General features: G+C 44.6%; 1 pseudogene; it reads left to right on the forward strand.

Annotated features, from left to right (window-relative positions):
- The first annotated feature begins 4,185 nt into the window (after positions 1–4,185).
- On the forward strand, positions 4,186–6,347 carry LOC122228837 (annotated as a pseudogene).
- The last annotated feature ends 6,544 nt before the right edge of the window (positions 6,348–12,891 follow it).

The following is a 12,891-nucleotide window of genomic DNA, read 5'->3' on the forward strand; positions in this document are numbered from 1 at the left end:
TTTCAGGCCCTGATGGGGGAGAACTTATCCAAGGGGATTTTTAGCACTGTGCTCAGTTTAGCAATCCAACCCAGCAGGCTTTGTCATCAGGAGGACAATAGGAGACCCTCAATGACAAGGCCCATAAGCAAGCAACTTCCTGGCAAAAAGGATTCAGTGTGAACCAGGGAAAGAACAAATATGCTCAAGGTCTCAGCAAAAAGGGGGAAAGCTTTAAAAAAAAACAAACTGGCTGAATGTTTTCAGTAAAGCTAAATTTCAGGCAGGTTAGGATTCACACAGCAGGCCCAGAGGGACCAATGAGTGACAGGCAACCTTGATTAGAATCAAGGAGCAAATAAGCCATGATTTCAGAGACCATTAAGGAAAGGAGATGCTGGAATTTAGGCCCTGCAAAGCATCTTAGAAAGTTAAGCTTGACAGACCAGGTCCCAGCCTAGCACCATCAGGCAGCAGGGAGACATAGAAAGTGCGGAGAATCAGAGTCAGACGGATGGGGTTTTCACGTCTACCTCTGCTTCCTGCTAGCTGCTGGCCGGGGGAAATTGTCCTCTCTCGGCCTCAGTTTCCCCAACTTCAAAGTAAGGATTTTACTACCTGCTGGATACGCGCAACTTCGTGGTGAGAATGAAAAATATGTATTCAGGAAAGCTGGGGGGGGGGGGGAAGAAAAATACGTATAAAGGTAGAACGGAAAAGAGATCCCAGAAATAGATCCACAGAACAGTCAACTGATCTTTGACAAAGAGGCAAACGCAATCCAATGGAGAGAGGATAGTCTCTCCAACGAATGGTACTGAACAACTGGACAGCCGCATGCAAAAAACAACAACAACAACAACAATCTAGACACAGACCTTACACCTTTCACAAAAGTTAACTCAGGATAAATCATAGACCTAAGTGTAAAATGCAAAACGGTAAAACTGCTAGAACATAACAGAGGAGACAATCTAAGTGATCTTTAGGTTCAGTGATGACTTTTTAGGTACAATGCCAAAAAGCGTAATTCACAAAAGAAAAAATTGGTAAGTTGGACTTCGTTAAAATTAAAACCCTCTGCTCTGTAAAAGCCACTGTTAAGAGAATGAAGAGACAAGCCATGGACTGGGAGAAAATCTTCACAAAACACATACCTGATAAAGTACTGGCCTTAAGAACTCTTAAACTCTTAAATGAACTCTTAAAACTCTTAAAACTCAACAATGAGAAAACAACCCAATTTTAAAAATGGGCAAAAGATCTGAACAGACACCTCACTGAAGAAGATATACAGATGGCAAATAAGCATATGAAAAGATACTTAACATTATACGTTGTTAGGGAACTGCAAATTAAAACAACAATGAGATACCACTGCACAGTCATTGACTAGCAAAAACCCCAAATGCCAAACCACCAAATGCTGGCAAGGGACAACTGGAATAGCTACTTTGGAAGACACTTTGGCAATTTCTCACAAAACTACACATAGCTTTGTCACACAGGCCAGTAATTGCATTCCTTGGTATTTACCCAAGTGAGTTGTGTCTACACAAAAACCTACACATGAATGTTTATAGCAGCTTTATTCGTAATTGCTACAACTTGGAAGCACCCAAGATCCCCTTCAATAAGTGACTGGCTAAATAAACTGTGGTACATCCAGTCAATGGAATACTACTTCTTGACAAAAAGAAATGAGCTAGCAAGGCATAAAAGGACAAGGAGGAACATTAAAGGTATATTGCTAAGTAAAAGAAGCCAGTTTGAAAAGCAACATGCTGTATGATTCCAACTTCTGGAAAAAGCAAAATTATGGTGACAATAATAAGATCATTAGTTGCCAAGGGCTTGTGGGGGGAAGAGGGGAGAGGGGTGAATAGGTGAAGCACAGGGTATTTTAGGGCAGTGAAACTACTTTAAAGGCTACTGTAGTTGTGGATACATGTTATTATACATTTGTAAAAATCCCTAGAATGTACAACACAAAGGGTAAACCTTAATATAAACTATGAAATTTAGCTAATAATAAGAGTTCAAATATTGGCCCATCAACTATAGCAAAAGTCCCACACTAATTCAAGATGTTAATAATAAAAAACTGAATGGGGGGTAAGGGAGTATATGGGAATTCTCCATATATTCCCCTCAGATTTTTGTAAACCTAAAACTGTAGTATATATAGAAATACTGTACATAGTGTGTGTATATAAAAGGAAATTTATATAAACACCATGTATTATATGCAGTATGATACTATGTAGTATAGTTACATATATTATTTATTATACATATAATTAGACTCTACCATTGACCCTTGAACAAAATAGGGGTTGGGGCACCAAACTCCCTCCTCCCCCACCCACTGTACCCCCACACAGTCTAAGATATGTGTATAACTTTTGCCTCCCCCAAAAACTTAACTACTTATAGCCTACTATTGACTAGAAGCCTTACCCATAGCATCAACAGTCAATTAACATATATTTTGTATGCCCTGTTTTCTCTAGCTTACAATAAAGTAAGCTAGAGATCTGACTATTGGCTAGCTGACACTTAAAATAAAGTAAGCTAGATAGAAATGTTATGAAGAAAATCATAAGGAAGAGGAAATACATGTTATGGGCACTGTAAAATATCCATTATGTGTCGATCTGCACTATTCAAACCTGCGTTGTTGAAGGATCAACTGTATCTTATGTACATTTATATAAAATATAATTAAGGATAGATAGATAGATAGATAGATAGATAGATAGATAGATAGACAGACTATATGTAAAGCACCTGGTATAGGTCTACACATAGAAAGTATTCAGTTAATAATTATTATTAAGCAGATCAAGGAAACAGAGCCCGTTCGTTTTCTAGTGTTTCAAGACTGTGTAATGGACAGGTTAAGCACGCGGGCTCGGCAGTCAGAGAACATGGCTTCGAATCCTGGCTGTGCAACTGCTAAGTTACATATACTTAGGCAAATTAGTTCCTTGTCTCCCAGTTCCGCCTTCCTCATTTCTAAAATAAGGATTATGGTTCTGGTAATGAATAAACGATGATATGCACGCAAAGCATTTAGCAGCACAGCCGGCCCATAACGAATGCCCAGAGAACATCGCGATTCACTTCAACACCTAGACTGATTTGTGGGGTCGGGCAAAATACTAAATTGGAGCGTTTCATCTTCTATAATAAAGGACTATTCTTACAACCAGACACTTTGCAGGAAAAGGCTGTCAGCTGGCCCTTCAAGAACTGAGGGGCAAACTGTCACCGCCCTGGTTCCCTGGGGGCCCGGGTGGGGAGGGAAAGGACACAGTTATTACTTCAGAGGACCTCTACTGTTGCCTGGCCAGCTCCTTTCTGGACTTCTGGAACCAGCATTATCTCCTTTTCTGGGAGATTCTGCTCTTGTCCCTCCTAACCTCCCCTGCTATTGTGTCTTCAACGGGCACTACCATCTCACGGGGTTCACCTCTGTCAGCACAGAAATGTTGTTGGGGTGGGGAGGCCCCTGATCCCAGCCGATCAATTCCTCCCTGGCTTCAGTGAGGACTCGTAGCGTGGGGGACAGATGACATGAATTGAGATCACCTTAGAAGCCGTCCCAAGCCCTTGAGGAATTAGAAGAAAGAGAAGTCTCTTTCCTCCTTGTCAGCAGAGCTAGACAGGGGTCAGCCAGGTGGCACCAGCAGCCACAGCAGCTGTGTGGAATTAGCCGGTCTGAGATGATGAAGTGGACACAAAGAAGTCTAAGGTGAGGGACGAAGTGAGTGCTAACAGTCCCCGTCCCGGTGCTCACTGGGGCTGCCCACCTGGGTAGAGATGCTCCTTTTTGCCAAAGCCATTTGTGTTGGGTCTCTGTCACTTATACGCAAAAGATTCCCAATTAATACAGCTTTCCTATCCTCGGGGCTGTCTACCCTGGGCCACATGGGAAGAATTTAGAGACACCTTGGCAAAATATTGCCCCTCCAGAAAAGACAGAGACATGCCTGACGCCCGTTAGCATGGAAAAGTCAGGCCTTTGGGCTTAGAGGATCTGACTGCTGGTTAGCTGACAGAGAATGAAATCAGAACTCTGCCAAATTTCCAGGAGACCTTTGAAACCAGCTATATGCACCACTGTGTTATGGCAGAAAGTGCTTCTGTTCCACCACAAACACAGTGTGCCTACCCTCAAGCAGATGCGTTGTCTTTCACACAATGTACATCTTTGTAAGAATATGCAGCTGTAAGAAAATGGTGAGAGATGCCACACAGGTTTATGCCCATGTATATTTATCATGGGGTTATTGGCAACAGCAAAAGAAGAAAGTGCACAGAGGTCCAAATACAAATAATTGGTTAAATACACCCTGTTCCATTCATAAAATGAAACAGACTATTAAGCTGCCATTAAGTATCATGTTTTCAAATGGTAGTTAATGGTGCGGGAAGTACTCAGATTAGGAGAATGGGATAGAATGTTTTTGTCTGAAAAACTGTATATACACACACATACACCTATATTCACATATGTAAACCTGTTATACATACATATCATAGATAATCAAGATGGAAACATAAAAATGTGGTCCCTAAGAGTTTTAATTGTTTTGTATACTTACTTCCCTCAATATTCCACATCGAAAATTTATAAGAAACTCAATAGCTGTTATTAAAAATCAGAACTGTCGCCCAGACATAAGATAAGATTCTGCCCCCAGTCCCATTTTTCACCCCCAAATCTAGATAGTCAAAGAACACGCATGCTTTCATTCTCAGCTCTCACTCATCTTTGTGGTTTGTCTAGAAACCAGCGCGGGCCTGCCATTCAGCTATTGACACGCGTTGCAGGCATTTAGTGCTGGGGAACCAGGGAACCAGAGCAGGAGCTCTGAGACGTTGATGATGCCTTGTCTTCTCCTTACATATTAAAATAAAAATATTGAAATAAATTTGAGGAAGTCTAACCATTTCCATCTTTCCCCCTACTGCTGTGATTCCCTTCAATTTTTTTTTTTTCCTTAACATCACATTTTTTTTCAAATGAAAACCTTTTGGAGCCCCTGTTTAACTAGAGCCCTAGGCTTGGGCTCGCTTTGCCAGGCCAGCCCTCCAGTACTGACGTAAGCTCTAATCTGAGCCCTGGCGAGGTCACCACTGAGAGAGGAATCTTCCTCACTCACCTTCCCAGTTTAAATTTGTTTCAAATGTGGAGGCCAATGGTACATATTTCCTATCGGGTTTCCAAAGTGTTTGGAAGTTTTTTTGTGCTCCGTGAAAGAGTTTTTAACTAATCTTCCATACTTTTGCTGTGTCCTTTAACATACAAATGCTATATCCTTTGACATCTAAACTTGGGAAACACATGAGGACATTCTGCATTATACAGTGTTATGGACAAATTGGGCCCCCCTAAAATTCTTGAGTTGAAGCCCTAAACTACAAATCCTCAAAATTTGGATTGTGGCCCGTATTTGGAGATGGGCCTTTAAGGAGGCGATTAAATTAAATGAGGTCCTAATTCCAATATGACTGGTATATTTATAAGAAAAGGAGATTAGAGAATACGGAGAGACACCAGAGAAGTGTGAGCCCAGAGGAGGGGCCATTTAAGGACACAGTGAGAAGACGGCCATCTACAAGCTTCAAAAGAAACTAAACTTGGACCCAAGTCACATGTCGGCCAAAGATGGCTGCACTCAGGCTAGTCAAGCAAAGGTTGGAGTGAGCCCCAGCGTGGCCGAGGAAGCCCAATGGAGGCACCAGCTGTTGTGAGGAGAATATAAGGCCCCAGGTGGAAAATCATGAACCAGATGATACTGTCAAGGAAAACTTAACTTTCTATATCATAACCAGAAAAATTAACCAACTCCCAGAAGCAGAAAGGAATCTACTTGAACATGGAAGATCGTATATTGGACACAATGCTGCTTCCTGTGGTCAAATAGCAAATAGTTTTTTGACACCTCTTAAGTGTGACACAGGCTCCTGTAGCTGCTGGCTTACCCGTGGCAGCGATCCCCTTTTTGACTGCGCACACAGCTGATGAAGGCTTTGTAAGTCTACCTTTGAATACAGGGGACTTGAGCTGTCAAGCTGGTACCACAACACAGGGTGATTGGTTGGTCTTGTTTTTGGCGGTCTGTACTCTATTTTCTTGGCTATACCTGTGAATGGAGGCCTAGCGGCCAGGTAGGAATCAGCCCTGACACCAGAGACAGGAAACAACTTACTAGATTAGAATTTCTAAGCCTGGCTTTAGAAAGGTGTTATTTCCCGTTTTGCTCCAGACTTCGTTTGCAGCAGACCCTGGGTCTAGACGATACAAGCGAAGTATAAAGCCTCTTCAGTTACCTGGCCCTGGCTTAGAGATTCAGTGACTGTTAAATAAATGTGTACATGAAAATAAAATTGTAATGTATGGGGAAAAAAAAAAAGAACAGGGGCACCTGGGTGGCTCAGACCGTTGAGTGTCCGACTGCAGCTCAGGTCATGATCTCGCAGTCTGTGAGTTCGAGCCCCACGTCGGGCTCGGAGCCTAGAACCTGCTTCGGATTCTGTGTGTGTGTCTCTCTCTCTTCCCCTCCCCCACTCATTCTCTCTCTCTCTCTCTCTCTTTATCAAATAAATAAAATGTTAAAAGAAAGAAAGAAAGAAAGAAAGAAAGAAAGAAAGAAAGAAAGAAAGAAAGAAGGAAAAAAGACTAAACCCTCTGGACTCTCAGGCTCCAGAACCGTGAGAGAAAAAATCTCTGCTGTTTAAGCCACCCAGCCTATGGTATTTAATTATGGAAGCCCTAGCAAATTAACATATGGTGGAAATCATATTTTATTTTTATTTTTTTTAAGTTTGTTTATTTTGAGAGAGGGAGAGAAAAAGAGAGAGAGAGAGAGAAAGAGTGGGGGGGGGGGGCAGAAAGAGAGGGAGAGAGAGAGAATCCCAAGCAGGCTCTGCACCGTCAGCACAGAGCCCAATGTAGGGCTCAATCTTACAAACCGCGAGATCATGACCAGAGCTGAAATCAAGAGTCAAACGCTTAGCCGACTGAGCCGCCCAGGCTCCCCAGTGGAAATCATATTTTAAATGGAGACTGACTGTCAGAGCTGAAAAACACAAGACCTAAGCTCCACCAGAGTACACATCTGGTTTCACAGAAACAGGGCGACACCCTAGAGTCCCTGTGGTCCTGGGACCAAGTAGAGGCAGAGCCAGGGCCCCTGAGGGCTCTTCTCCACCTAAGACCGATGTCTCCATTTGCTCACTGGTCAATTCATTGCTAGTAAAGTGTTTCCCACAACTGCTCTCTCCCACTTGGCTCCTGAGCCCAGTGTGGACGACAGGTAAACCTTCAAGGTTCTCCCCGTCCTCCTTGTCTATATAACTTGCAGTCTCATAGCTGTGCTGCCCACACGAGCAGTCCATTTTCTCTCAGTGGATGTGAGCACTATGCTATGAGCTTCAGAAAACTGTGACTCCGTTGTTAGTCAACTTGTGACTTTGATCAAGTTCTTTCGTGTCTCAGGGTTCCCTTAAATGAGGGCAACACTGTCTACCCTTGACTGATATCGTGAGGATTGAATGAGATGATGTGGGAAAGGCAGGCGATGGTCCACAGACACTAGCTCACCCCTATCCAGTGTCCTTTCCTCTATCCTCCTACTCTTCCTTCCTCTTGCCTTCTGACCTGAAGAAAAGGAATCAAAAAAAGGTCACGCACCCTCGTACCCAGATTTCTGACTCTCTTCCGCTGCCCTTTCCATCTGTCTACTCAAGCAGCAAAGGTCTCCCTATAGATCTTAGGGTTCTGCATGGCACCTGAGGGCAGTTCACCAGATCATCACTGTTTGTGAGGCTTAGCTAATGTCTGCAGGAATTTGATCTGGCAGAAGCCATCTCTTTCTCTGGATTTCTAGGAAGGCATGCCATCGGGTGATAGGCCAGCTTCAGCCAAGCCTAGCACAGTGTGGTTCTTGCACTCTGGAAATGTTTATTGCTGATAAAGCTTTCTTGCCGCATTAAGATAAAAAATTATGAGATCTCAAACACCCAAACACCCCAGAAGTCTCTACTTGATACAGCAAAAGTAGAACTTGATGCGAAGACATTTTAAGCTTCTAAATAGCTTGCCCATAACCCTAGCCATCCCATTCCAGGCTTAAGCTACCCTCACCTCACAATCACGGAATTAGGTCTCTATGTTTGCATCTCACACTGAACATTCCATCTAGGAGAGTGGGCTATCAAGGTAACAAACCCAGTGTAGTGGGTGGTAGAGACAGAGTTACTTGTGGGACTTTCAGTAGGTAATTGCCCTCTCTAGAACTTAGTTCCCTCCTCTTAAAAAAAAAAAAAATAGGAAAGCTAATGAGCTGCTGTAAGAGTTGAGATAAAGCCTAAAAAGCCCCTATGCAGTGCCTAGTACATAATAATAATGACTCCATGAAGGCTACCCATCATTGTTACTACTATCATTAATATTTTTCACCTAACACATGCTTCGCTGATAAAAGGAAATACAAATGGAATACCTTGATTAGTCCCTGCTTATTTTATTATCTGACCACTAAGAGGCTTAAGTGGAGGAAAAAAAGCCACAGGGGCAGTAGTACTTATAAAGGCCTTTTCCATACGAACCAGTGGTGTACCCCCAGGTTGACAAGCTGAAAGGAGTCGCCAACACGACCATCTGCAGAATTGTTATAATTCACAGCATGGGTAGCTCTGGGGCAGCTGAGGATGTTAACTGGAGCAGGGCTCCTCACTCTCTCCACCGTTGACATTTGGGGCCAGATAATTCTGTGTCGCCTTGCACACTGTATCGTACAAAAGTCAGCAGGATCCCCGGCCTCTACCCACTAGATGCCAATCGCACCCTCCCACAACCCAGAATGTTTCCAGACATTGCCAAATGGCCTCTGGAAGGCAAAATCACCGCCCCCCAACCCTCCCGGCTTTGAGAGCCACTGGCATAGAGGAACTCTGATGGTCTTTCACAGGGTGGTGAATATTGTCTCTTGGTGGAAAGAGAATACATGATTGCAACAAGCAGGGCTGAGATTCAGCTGGCTGGTGCCAGTTCAACCGAACCACTGTTTATAGTCCAATCCTTATTGATTGATTGGTGTTTGTGCCATACTGGTTAGCAAACATGCTTAATATAATTCCTACATTGTAGTGAACCTTAGGTTGAGGTTTCTCTAAAGGAGTAAAGGTTAGGGGCACCTGGGTGGCTCAGTCGGTTAAGCCTCTGACTTCGGCTCAGGTCATGGTCTCCCGGTTCGTGGGTTCGAGCCCCACATCGGGCTCCGTGCTGACAGCTCAGAGCCTGGAGCCTGCTTCAGATTCTGCGTCTCCCTCTCCCTCTGCCCCTTCCCTGCTTGTGCTCTCTCTCTCTCTCTCTCTCAAAATAAATAAACATTAAAAATTTTTTAAAAAAAGAAGTAAAGGTTAAAGGAGATCCTAGCTGTTCATGTACTAAAGACAGAGTTCATTCAAAGAGCATCGTGGTGGCTAGAAGTACTCAGATGGTTGTTATTCTACCTCAAAGCCTTCCAACAATGCCTCAGTATGGTCTTTTCACTCATTGCTGTCTTCTTCCTCATCTTTCCCAACCACAGCACAGAATGGCATTTCAGACTGCTTGACGTTAATGATGACTACAGACTGCTTACCTGGTTCTGGAGTTTTGCAGAGCAGGTGTTAGGAGACGACTGTCCTCCAAATGTCTCTGGAAACAGAGATATACCATTTCTGATGATATATCCTTAGGCTCTCGGGTGACACAGGCATACCATGTTTCTCTACAGGATGGTTTCAGACTTTGGGTCCCAGGGAGCTTGCAGTGGAGATGGTGACCCTGCTATAAAACGAAAGACGTCCGGAAACGTTGCCACCGGTTTTGACCCATGTCCAGGCAGTTCTCCAATGTGGGGCAAGGGAGAGGGGGAACACAGGGAACAGCAGTACTAATGAATTCAGGACCAAGGGGAAGATAAAAGATCAATTAGGTCGAGGGACTCCCCGAGACCAGACCATTTGCCAAATAAAATCACACAATTGCCACAGGCAACCACACAATCGCTGCAATGCTGTTAAAACCATTGGAATAATGGGCTACCCATGTGAGCCTTCCCCAAAAGACCAGTTTACATAGAGGCATGGGGTTTTGTTTTTTGTTTTTTGTTTTTTTTAATTTCTTTTTTTAACGTTTATTTATTTTTGAGGCAGAGAGAGACACAGCATGAACGGGGGAGGGGCCGAGAGAGAGGGAGACACAGAATCGGAAGCAAGCTCCAGGCTCTGAGTCATCAGCCCAGAGCCCGACGCGGGGCTCGAACTCGCGGACCGCAAGATCGTGACCTGAGCTGAAGTCGGACGCTTAACCCACTGAGCCACCCAGGCGCCTCGAGGCATGGTTTTCGGTAAGAGCGCTGGACCACGGTTCTGGATGTGAGTAGGGGATTCAATGTCATTTATCATCCAGCCCCTTTGTCGCTGAACAGGCTTATCAGTCTCTAGAAACAAAGCTCTAAAAGAATGTTAAAGGGAGTGGAGAAACAGGGGTACTAAAGTCCCCAATTCGCTCACGTCTACCACCAAGTCCACTTCTCAGAGGTGCTTCTGGGTCTGCCCACCTGCGCTTCCCCACCTGGACAGCTCCCCTCCCGGCCCACCTACCCAACACTCTACTCATTTACTACCTGCCGGGCTTGGAGGGCGTTACTTAACTTCTCTGTGCCTCGATTTCATTTCCTCTGATTTGGGAGAATAATCATTCCTGCTTCGGCACGTGGTGAATATCAAATGAGAATACATGCGTGAAGAGCCTGGCACATAGCAAGCCTGCAATAAATGTTACCTATTGTTACGAGACTTGTTATTCATCCTTCACATGTCCATATCCTCCAATAAACCTGTCTTGATGCTCCTAATTAGGTACACATGTTATCTTCAGGGGCTGCCAAAAAGCGTTCACGAGGACACCTCACGGGGGCACCTGGGTGGCCCAGTTGGTTGAGTGTCCAACTCTTGATTTCAGCTCGGGTTTTGATCCCAGGATAGTGGGATTGAGCCCCGCATCAGGCTGTGTGCTGGGCCTGGAGTCTATCTGGGACTCTCCCCACCCTCTCTCTGTCCCTGCCTGCTCGTACGCTCTCTCTTCTCTCCTTCTCAGAAAAAAAAAAAAAAAAAGTATAGCTCACAGATTCTTAGTGCAGCCTCAGGATGTACCCACAAACAAGACCTGCCATGAATAAAACCTCAAAATTCTGGGCACAATTATTGATACAGCGGTAGGCATGAACCAAAAAAATAAAAAACAAAAAAGGCTATCTGAATAATTGAGGAGATTGCTGTGAGGACGGAGAGAAAAGGAGATCTCTTTTTACGAGATCTCATGTACTGAGGATGATGTTTTTTGGGAGTTAACCCGCCAGCAAGAGAGGCTGCCTGAGAATGAGGATGATGCAGAAGAAAAGCAAAGGTCAGAGGGAGATCGAGATAGGAGAAGGAGGGCAATAGGGCCAGAGAGACTGGGTTACATTTTTGGGACCCTGGATCCAGCCAAGCCTGAAGACATGCGCCCGGGGTTGTAAAAAGACATAAACAGCCTCTTTTTACCTCAACTAGCTTCAACGTGGTTTCTCTCATTTGTTAAGAGTCTTGATTAACACTGCATATTTCTCCATTCGTGACACATATTACATTTCATCTTAAGTAATTGTTGAGTTGTCTATCTTCCCCCAGCTAGGCTGAAATTCCATAAAGGCAAGGCTCCGTCCTACCTGTCGTTGTCACGTAACTGAAAAGTTTAGGATCTGCCAGGTGTACATAGGGCTGAAGCTAGGTCCTTGAAGCCTGTCTTGTTCTCTCTGCCTCACAGGTTTTCTCCCGGCTGTGTTTTCTGCCACATCTCTCCTTCAAGAGGACTCTCGTAGGGTCTGCTCGCATCACTTGCCCGAGCGTATGCCCCTTTCACTGACTGCAGTGGAGTGGCATTCTCTTGTGGGCTAGCCTGGGTCACACGAATACCTCTCTGTGGCCCGGGGGACAATGCGGGGAGAAGGCCGATCGGTGGTTCCACTAGCATCACAGAAATAACTAGGATCACTAGTTCCCAAAGGAAAGGAATGTGAGCAGACAAAAAAGAAACCGGTGTCCACTGTCTGTTCCCGCTCCCCTACTTGCTCAGATGTGTCCCAACCCATTCCCAGAGTGCCCAGAGGGGTCTATACCTTGCGTTCTTAATTGCCACATCTCCCATCTGGCCCCCGGGAGCTCCCCAGCCACATCTGTCCTGTGCTCCAAGCTTGTCCCGGGTGGAGACAATATGCCTAACGTCCGGTTGCGCTAATTCTGACACACAGCTGCACAAACCACACACCAGTGCTGCCCTGTGCTGCCACTGCATGGACAGACCTGTCATGAGTTACCCCTTCTTTTAATTAGTCTCTTCTTCCATGAGACCCCGGGAACGAGACGGAAGGATACAATGTGAGCAACCCGCCTATCATGAGAAACGTCCTCCTTCTTTCATACTGGCTTTGGACCAAACTTGTGAACGTGCACTTTCTCTCCTTAGTCTGAGCTCCATTCCAGAAGCTTCCTTCGTCTCTCATGCCAATAGGCTTCAGGCGGACCAACCCCACACTCCCACTAGATCAAGCTGGGTCACTGAGCATAGCATAAAGCTGGGATCACTGCTGTGCTTTTGTCTTTTGTTTTTGTTTTTTTAAAGAGGAATTTCCAGAAGAATATCTTATTCTCACTAGATTTCCTATTTAAGTGTCACTAGACAGATTTATTTGTTAGTTATCCTGAACGGCTTTTACCCCACCATTGAGCAACTGTCAGATTGGCTGGGCGGTGTTCTAATCCGTTGTCACAGAAACAAAAAGCATCCATGTCTCTTCTTGGAATTTGCTT

The sequence above is a fragment of the Panthera leo genome, chromosome A1 (genome assembly GCF_018350215.1).
Source record: "Panthera leo isolate Ple1 chromosome A1, P.leo_Ple1_pat1.1, whole genome shotgun sequence".
Classification (NCBI taxonomy): domain Eukaryota; kingdom Metazoa; phylum Chordata; class Mammalia; order Carnivora; family Felidae; genus Panthera; species Panthera leo.